This window comes from Lactuca saligna, chromosome 5 (genome assembly GCF_052625555.1).
Source record: "Lactuca saligna cultivar CGN05327 chromosome 5, ASM5262555v1, whole genome shotgun sequence".
Taxonomy (NCBI): Eukaryota; Viridiplantae; Streptophyta; class Magnoliopsida; order Asterales; family Asteraceae; genus Lactuca; species Lactuca saligna.
The window spans coordinates 192,137,498-192,147,955 of NC_136421.1; positions in this window are offsets into that span (position 1 = coordinate 192,137,498).

Here is a 10,458-nt window from a genome sequence, read left to right on the forward strand (position 1 = left end):
CGTAATCTCCTAAGGAGGTGGTTTCTATCATGTTTAAAGTCCCTAACACAATGGTGGTTGGTTCTAGACATTATTCCAAGGCATAGGAGGTGTTTAAGGGGCATTTTAACACCTAAAAAGGTGTTTACGGTCCTTGAATGGGTTTTTACGATCCAAGCATGTTCTTGGGCCGTAAATTCATGTTTACTCCCCAAATGTTGGGATTTTGGTGTTCTAAGTCCATTCATGTAATCCTCTAAGTCATATCTAAGCACTAGAAGTGGTTTGGAAGGGTTTTAGGGCTCCAAAACCCCATTTAAGGGTGTTTACGGTTTGGGATTGTTCCTGGGCCGTAAACTAATGTTCTTGGTCCTTTTGAATGATTTAAACACGAATTTTTAAGCAAAACATGCTAAACTATGAGCTAGGATGGATTACTTACCAAATTAGAGCTTGAAGGAGGTGGTTTTGGATCAATTTCGGGTTTGTAAAGAGAGAGAGAGAGTGAAAAAGCTTCAAATGAAGTCCACTCACCCTTAGATAGGGTTTGATTTTGAGGATCGGTGGAAATCTACCCGATACTGACGTTAAACGAGGCTTATGGTCGTACCCGATTTAGTTGTCGTAACCCGACGTAGTTATAATTAAAATTTTTCCAAATAAATAACAAGAGTATTTTTCACGTGTTTCTAATGGGTTTGGACACTCACAAGGTCAAAATAAAAGTGTTAATTTAAATGACCTAATCCAAAAATGTTAACGGAAAAACTGAAATACAAACGGTTTTACTGATAAAAATGGGTTACCGTGACGGAGTAATTTACGGGTTGTCACATTATCTCCCCGTTAGAGGGAATTTCGTCCCGAAATTTAGAATTAAGATACAATCGTATAATTGGATAGAGATGCGGATATTTTTGTTTCATCGAGTCTTCGCGCTCCCAAGTGAACTCGGGTCCTCGCATGGCATTCCAACGAACCTTCACTATTAGAATACGGCTTTGTTTCGTACGTTTAATCTCTCGTTCCATGTTTTTGATTGGTTCTTCCATGAAGTTCAGACTTTCGTTGATATCGGTCTCATCAAAAGGGATTACTACGGTTTCATCGGATAGACACTTTTAAGAATAGAGACGTGGAATAGAGGATGGATGTTGCTAAGTTCTTGAGGTAGTCGGAGTTTATAGGCTACGGGACCGATCCTAGTGAGGATCTCGAAAGGTTCTATGTACCTCGGGTTAAGTTTTCTGCACTTTCCAAAGAATATCTCGCCTTTCCAGGGCGAGACCTTCAACAGGACATGATCTCCAACCTGGAATTCTAAGGGTTTCTGTTGTTTATCAACGTAACTCTTATGTCTGTCTTGTGAAGCTTTCAGTCGTTCTCAGATTTGGATGATCTTCTCGGTGGTTTTGCGGATGATTTTCAGTACCAGTGAGAGCACTGTCGGGGATTCGACTCTTGGCTAGCTGCGTGTCCCATACCTCGGCCCAGCACAGAGGGAATCTGCACTTGCAACCATAAAGGGCTTCGAACGGGGCAGCCTTGATGCTGGTGTGGTAGTTGTTGTTATACGAGAACTCGATCAAGGGTAAATGGGTGTCCCACGACTTTCCGAAATCGATGACACATGCTATTTGCATGACTTCTAGGGTCTGGATAGTTCTCTCACTTTGTCCATCTATTTGAGGATGATAAGTTGTACTCATGTCCAGCTTGGTTCCAAGACCTTTCTGAAGGGACTGCCAAAACCTTGAGGTAAACCTGCTATCTCGATCCGAGATAATGGACACAGGCACACCGTGCAGTCGGACTATCTCTTGGATGTAGATTTGCGTAAGTCTTTCCATCTTGAATGATTCTTTAATTGGAAGGAAGTGAACGGATTTTGTCAAAGGATCGACAATTACCCAAATGGTATCGTACCCACTCGGAGATCTGAGCAACTTGGTGATGAAATCCATGGTAATCATCTCCCATTTCCACTCAGGTATCTCGGGCTGCTGGAGCAGACTCGAGGGCTTCTGATACTTGACCTTTACCTTGGCGCAAGTCAAACACTTTCCCACGAAGGTAGCGATTTCGGCTTTCATGTTGGGCCACCAGTATTGTTTCTTGAGATCCAGGTACATCTTGTTCGAACCTGGGTGAATAGAGTATTTGGTCTTGTGAGCTTCGTTCATAACAACTTCTCTGAAACCTCCGAACTTTGGGGTCCAGATTCGATCCATGAAATAGTGGACTCAGTCACTTCTGATCTCAAGTTTCTTATCCATTCCCCTCAAGGCTTCATTCAACATGTTCTCTGGTTTTAGGGCTTCCAACGGGGCTTCTTGGATCTGTGCAGATAAGTGGGAATGGATGGTCATCGTTAATGTCTTCGCCTTGCGGCTTGAACTCTCCTTTCGGCTCAGGGCATCTGCTACCACATTAGCCTTGCCGGGATGGTAGCGGATTTCGCACTTGTAGTCACTGAGTAGCTCTACCCATCGTCATTGCCTCATGTTTAAGTCTTTCTGATTGAAGATGTGCTGCAGGATTTTATGGTCAGTGAAGATCGTGCACTTAGTTCCGTAGAGATAATGTCTCCAAATCTTCAATACGAAGACCACTACTCCTAGCTCCAGATCATGAATCGTATAGTTAACTTCGTGTGCCTTCAGCTGTCTCAAGGCATAAGTGATAACTTTTCCTCTCTGCATAAGCACACAACCTAAGCCCTTATTAGATGCATCGCAATAAACAACGAAATCCTCTGTTCCTTCGGACAGGGACAGGATAGGTGCGCTGCACAAGGCTCGCTTCAAAGTTTGGAATGCAGCGTCTTGCTTTTCACTCCAACAAAAGGGTACACCTTTCTGTGTCAGAGTGGTTAGGGGTTTAACGATTCTGGAAAAATTCTGGATGAACCTGCGATAATAGCCAGCGAGACCCAAGAATTGATGGATTTATGTGGGTGTCTTCGGTGCCGACTAATTCTCTATCGTCTTGATTTTTGAAAGGGTCCACGTGTATGCCTTCCTCGCTTACCATATGACCAAGGAAAGTGGTTAGACTGAAGGGCATCACTACGAACTCGTAGTGACCATATCGAGTCCTGAATGTTGTCTTGGAAACATCATTCTCGTGAACTAGAAGCTGATGGTACCCTGATCTGAGGTCTATCTTCGAGAAGTAACTGGCCCTCTGAAGTTGGTCGCAAAGGTCGTCTATTCGAGGAATAGGATAACGGTTTTTGACTGTCAATTTACTCAACTCACGGTAGTCTATACACATCCGAAAGGATCCATCTATCTTCTTCATAAATAATATCGGGGCTCCCCAAGGTGAGAAACTCGGTCGGATGAACCCCTTGTCGAGTAGCTCATTGAGTTGACTGGATAAATCCTGCATTTCTGTTGGAGCTAAGCGATATGGAGATTTGGCTACAGGATTTGCTCCATGAAATAGTTCGATACGAAACTCGACTTGGCATTCGGGAGGAATTCCCGGAAGCTCTTTGGGAAAGACATCAGGAAAGTTGCAGACTTCAGGGATGCTCTCGATATCCTTAACTTCTTGTTTCTCATTGTTTACATGAGCTAGGAATGCGTAACACTCCTTTCGCAAGAGCTTTTGAGCTTTGATGCAAGAAATGATGCAAAGATTGGAACTAAGTTTATCGTCGTAGATCATGAAAGTTTGGCCACAGGGGAGATTGAGACGGATGGCTTTTTTGTAACGAAGGATATCAGCATGATTGGCACTCAACCAATCCATGCCAATGATAATATCAAAGCTCTCTATGGAAACTGGCATTAGATCAAATGAGAAAAGAACGATCATTCAGGGTAAGGATACGACCTATGAATATATTGTCAGCATTCTCTTTCTCACCGTTAGCCATCTCGACGGTAAATGTTTCGGTTACTAGACGAGGACTATGTTTAAGAAGATGTTTGAATGAATGGCTAATAGAACTTCTTTAGCACTAGATTCGAAAAGGATGTGAGCATAAGAATTGCCGAGAAGAAACGTACCCATGACGATGGTGAGATCGGCAACTGCCTCCTCCTACTTTATAGCTAGAACTATCCCGACGTTGCTAGCTGGTCCTGCCTTGGGGCAGTTCCTATTGAAATGCCCGACTTCTCCACAACCTTAGCAGGCCTGATCGGCACTCGATCCGGAAGCTTGATTGGTTGGTTGAGTCGGTGCACTGCAGTTTCGCGCAAGATGACCCTTCTTGCCACAGCTGATGCAGATCATCTCACGGCATGGGCCAGGGATACGATGGTGGTAATTGCACCTATTTCACCAAGGGAGGTTACCAACATACCTATTGGTAGGTGCTTGAGCTGTAGACGCAGCGACAGGAGTAATAGAAGCTTGAACTGCCACTGTTTTGTGGTTCTTGGAGGGTCCTTGTGAACTCTGACCCTTTCGCTTTTTTCCAGAAAGTCTTCTTACTCTCATCACACTCATTCTGGTTCCCCTGACCATCTTTATGGTTTTGGGGATAGGTGTTACTTCCTGGTCCACTAAACCTGCTAGGGTTCAAGTGCGCCATTGCAGCCGTCACTGTGGCAGTAACAACTGCCTGAAATAAGACACGGTCGAATTGAGAAGTATGCGGTGGCGGAGGGTTGTTGTTCCTTGAGCTAGGTACTTTCTTTGGAGGCATATTGATCTAAAATGATTGGGAAAGAGAGGATGGTAAGTCCTCTGAATTGAATAATGAGATACGAAACAAGAGATATCTCATTATGACAGATAAAGTGTTGTACTAAGCGATAATATATAGGAAAACTACTAAAACAAGGGAATTATCACTAAGGAAAGAATAAGTAGCAACACTTGGAACGAATTTCTACAACGTATTCGGCTTTGTCTAAATACTCTGATAGTATTTATGGTTTGTTGCGACGATGACTCATTGTTTGGATATTTGGTAAGTTTTAGGCATGCCGCACACTACAGTCACTCCCAAGCACATGTTAGCCGTGTCTCGAGTAAATATAGTTGATCAGGCTTTATTGACCCTAGACACAACTACATAACTGCCAAGCTTTAATCACAGCGTACAACACCCAATTACTTATGTTTCGTTCTACTCAAGGTTACGGTCTCTGACGTTTAGGTATTCTCGTATACTTTTGAAAAATACTTATATATTAAAGTATACTTTTAGTTCAAAGCACTTGGCCCCTTTGTGTTTATAGTCTTATACCATGTAAGGTTTGGTATACTTAGTTTACTATAAACAAGGGCTCTGATACCAATCTGTCACACCCCGAAACCGATGGTGGAAACGTTCCGGGGCAGAGGACGTCATGTAAAGTATCACAACCAATGTACATAGTAAGCATAGTAAACACAAAACATTACATTACATAGAATCATTAGATTTGTTTGAAAGTAAGGTAATACATGTGTTATAGATACATTAGTTTAAACAAAAGTAAAGACGTGACTTCCATATGCTACGTCTTCTGCAAAAGAACGTGAGATATCTATCTAAGGAGAACCTGAGAATACAAGCAGTTTTAAAATATCAGCATAAAGCTGGTGAGTTCATAAGCGGTTTGTTTCTGAAAATGAACTAGTTTTCTTTGGTTTTCTGAAAAAGTTGTTATCCAAGAAAATCCCATACTTTCTTATAAGTAAAGTTTAGTTATCCATTTGTTACACAGTTTGGTTAAGAACAGTTATGTTATCCCAAGAAAAACCCTTATTTTCCTTAAAAGATTGTGGTTGGTTATTGAATTTGAATGAAGTGTACATGAATCTACCATACTTGTAGTGTTTGTGTGAAGTTTCCTGAAAGCCTAGTTATCCTTGAAAGGTACGTTAGTTTTAACACGTATATAAAACTATCAATTAAATAGTAAACTAATTTATGAGCTTGTTAATTTACTAAGTTCTTTATTACTTAAAAGTAAATCTCCGTTAATCTAAGTTTGTGAGTTCTATAACCATACGATAAACTAGATATGGCAAAGGAAGGCCAGTATCATTTATGACTTTTGTCACCCGTAGACCTGTCGGTCCCACTGTAGCTAGCAACAAGGTGCGAGGTAGTCAGCCCCGTATAGATCTATACACTCAAGTCATGCTCTCCTACTAAGAGATTCTGGTTACATGGGCGGTCCTCCACTTGTGTATCTCTGTGGAGTGTTACAGAGGACGTGTCTCCAACCCTAAGATTAACGAATTTACAAGTAACAATGCGGAAAATCCTGTTTTAAGTTCTAATTACAAAGGTGGTCCTCCACTCGCGTATCTCTGTGGAGTGTTACAGAGGACGTCTAAAGTTCTAAGATTAATGATTTTTAACAGTAATGAAGTGGAAAATCATTTGTGAAATGTACAATATAACACTATATAATAAGATTTGCAATCAGTTTGAAAACTAACTCTGCAAGTCAAACAGTTGGTTAATACGGTTTCGATTGTTAAAAACAAACAGAATCTGCAACATTTTAAATGAAATAATAAGTTTGAGTACAAGATATTCTTGTATTTTTGCTTGTATCCCCCCCCCCCTAAAAACATTGAAAACACGGAATAGATGTAGGGGTATGAACTCACCAGACGAGGAATGTGTCGGTTAGGATGCTAAGTGTCAGTTGGGGGTTTGAATACACACGAGGTTCCTATGTAATATGAAGAGATACATAATTGTATCTAATTAGACTTTGAACTACTAATTAGATAAGAATACACACTCTGAGGCGCGAAAACACTTCATTTCAAGTGTTAGGAGTGATCCGGGTTGCATCTACGGAGGTGTATGGCCTAGATATGGAGTTTACTCTTCAAGAGTAAACTCCTAATGGAGATTACGGCCTTATGACCATATCCCTATGAGTATACAGCCGTAAACTCATGGGTGGAGTGTTCTTGGGTGCTTAATGGTCTTATAACACTTGTGGAACTAGGTTAGGCTCAGATCTAAGGCATGGGAAGTGAATTGATCAACATATTGACCATTTTAAGGAGTTTATGGTTGTAAACTAGGAGTTTACGGTCGTAAACTCTCATGTACCCTTTCTTTTTGTGTTTTGGTGATCCTAGGTTAAGCATAAGTGGTTCTAGTCCAAAGTAGAAGTCATGGAAGGAAGTTAGGGCACCATTTGACCACTTTATAGGAGTTTGCAGCCCAGGAATCATTCCATGGGGGGGTTTACGGCTGTAATCTCCTAAGGAGGTGGTTTCTATCATGTTTAAGGTCCCTAACACAATGGTGGTTGGTTCTAGACATTATTCCAAGGCATAGGAGGTGTTTAAGGGGCATTTTAACACTAAAAAGGTGTTTACGGTCCTTGAATGGGTGTTTACTCCCCAAATGTTGGGATTTTGGTGTTCTAAGTCCATTCATGTAATCCTCTAAGTCATATCTAAGCACTAGAAGTGGTTTGGAAGGGTTTTGGGGCTCCAAAACCCCATTTAAGGGTGTTTACGGTTTGCGATTGTTCCTGGGCTGTAAACATATGTTCTTGGTCCTTTTGAATGATTTAAACACGAATTTGAAAGCAAAACATGCTAAACTATGAGCTAGGATGGATTACTTACCAAATTGGAGCTTGAAAGAGGTGGTTTTGGATCAATTTCGGGTTTGTAAAGAGAGAGTAGTGAGAGAGAGTGAAAAAGCTTCAAATGTAGTCCACTCACCCTTAGATAGGGTTTGATTTTGAGGCTCGGTGGAAATCTACCCGATACTGACGTTAAACGAGACTTATGATCATACCCGATTAAGTTGTCGTAACCCAACATAGTTATAATTAAAAAAAATTCAAATAAATGACGAGAGTATTTTCATGCGTTTCTAATGGGTTTGGACACTCACGAGATCAAAATAAAAGTCTTAATTTAAATGACCTAATCCAAAAATGTTAAAGGAAAAACTGAAATATAAACGGTTTTACTGACGAAAATGGGTTACCGTGACGGAGTAATTTACGGGTTGTCACACACACACACACATATATATATATATATATATGTGTATATATATATATATATATATATATATATATATATATATATATATATATATATATATATATATATAAGGCTTAGGAAATATGTGGTTGTTATGTACCTAAACTTATATATAGAACCCTCTAGACTATGTTGTTTTGATTCATATACTAAACCAATCAAATTTATCTTCATTTTATTCATTATGTTTAAGAACTTAAAACACTAAAAGTCATAACCATTTAATCAGCTCTATTAGAAAATGCAAATTTATGTTTATTTTATTCATTATGTCTAAGAACTTATAGCACTAAAAGTCATGACCATTTAATCAGCTCTATTAAAACATGCAAGAAGTTAATCAAGATTTTCACAAATCATTTGATGTAGTTTTTTAGTTGAATGGAAAAATGTTTGAGTTATATTCGTTAAAAATATTGGTTTTTTACTTTCCCTAAAAACTTCAATGATTTTTGTCACACCCCAAAACCGAGAACGGCAGAAACGTTCTGGGGCAGAGGATGTTATGTAGTGTATCACAACAATGTAAAGTAGTAAACAAGCAACAACATCATCCATTGCAGTAATAGTATAATTTTAATTACAAGTGTGTTCTTTCATAGTATAAGACAACATAATGAATAATCAAAATAAAAGAGGAGTCTTGACTGCTCCGTCTTCACAAAACCTGGTCGTCGTACCTATATATTTGTAACCTGAGAATACAAGTTATTTTGAAAGCGAGTATCAGCAATAAAGCTAGTGAATTCATAAGTATTAATGTGTCTTTGATTTGTAAAACTGTGAACTAAAAACTTGTAAACAATTGGAGAAAAGTTTGTATAAGTATGAAAATGTTTGTAAATAATTGTAAACGTTTGAAAACTCTAGAAAATCCCTATGATTCCTACTAGTATAAAAAGTAGTCTTCTACCAAGACCTAACTGTTTTGAAAGTAGCCTTCTACCAAGACCCGACGGTTTTGAAAGTAGCCTTCTACCAAGACCCGACTGTACGACTATTATTATTATCTAATCTACCTCATTGATTATGTGAATATGACACATGGTAAAGGTATTAATAATATATTAACTGGAGTTTTATCCTTTTGTAGTTGTCGTATATACAGTGTAAGTACTGTAGTATTTGTAATAAGTGACTACTTTTTTACTAATTTGCCTTAATTGAGGGTTAAGGCATAATGTGATGGCTAGATCCCATACTAAATGCTCCCTGTCAAGAGATTTTGGGAACCAAATACGACCCCTGCATGATTGCAAGCTGTGAACATCCACATTACTATGATCATGTATACCCAATATAACTATCAAGTATTAGTGATTCATTGGTATAGTTAGATCCTGAACTTGTTCCATGCTATAACACCTTGTTATGTCTGTTCTGTTATCGTGTATTGTAAGCGTATTTATGTAAGCGTATCTATGTAAACGTATTCATGTAAGCGTATCTATGTAAACGTATTCATGTAAGCGTATAAATGTAAGCGTATCTATGTAAACGTATTCATGTAAGCGTATCTATGTGAACGTATTCATGTAACATGTAAGGTATTAGTATAGACTCATGAATGAACTGACTCTTGTGTGATTCCTTGTACTTGGAATGGTAAGTAGTATCTCCTAACTACACCTATTATAGTTACTAGTAATGTACGTGTATCACCGAAAGTATACCTTTGCTACCTAAAGGTACCGAACTAACTACTGGAATTTTTATTTCTATATATGTATACATGATATATAACTAATATTTAGACGACATTCGGATGAGCAACCGATGCCCTAATGCCACATCCCAACGAGGAAAAGGAAATAAAGCGAGCTAACCGTCCTAAGTCCTTTAAACATTATTTATATAACTATACATAACTAGGCATGCATTTGACAATATAAAAGCATAAAGAAGTTTTGTAAAACCTTTGAAAGTTTTAATACTAAGAAACGATGACTTGATGTCAATTTATAAAACGATTGAAAGTATTTTGTTTGATAAGACAGTTTAAGTATAAGGAAAACCTTTGTTTGAAACACAGGAAAACCTTTGTTTGAAACACATTTGTAACTGAGTTTGAAAGGAAACATACAGTATGTAAAGCAGTTTAATAAAGAGTTTTAAACATGTAAAAACGTTTAAGAAAGTCATTTGAAGAAATTTGTTTGGTAAAACAGTTAACGTATAGTAAATCCATTTGCATGCTAGTTATTAATCACATGTGATTGATATAATAACTAAACATGATTCAACTTGTATCCCCCCCTAAAGCATTTATAAGCATTTAAAAACATTTAAAAGGTTAATTAAGGGGTATGAACACACCTGCAGTGAGTGGATCGGATGGAAGTGTCGGCAAGTGCTTGGTGTCAAGTGAAGACTTAAACACACACAATGATCCTAATAACATATGAAGACATATGTATATATATATAATTAGTAATTATAACACTAATTAAACATGTATAAAAATCCTAATGTGAGGAAAACACTTTGGACAAAGTG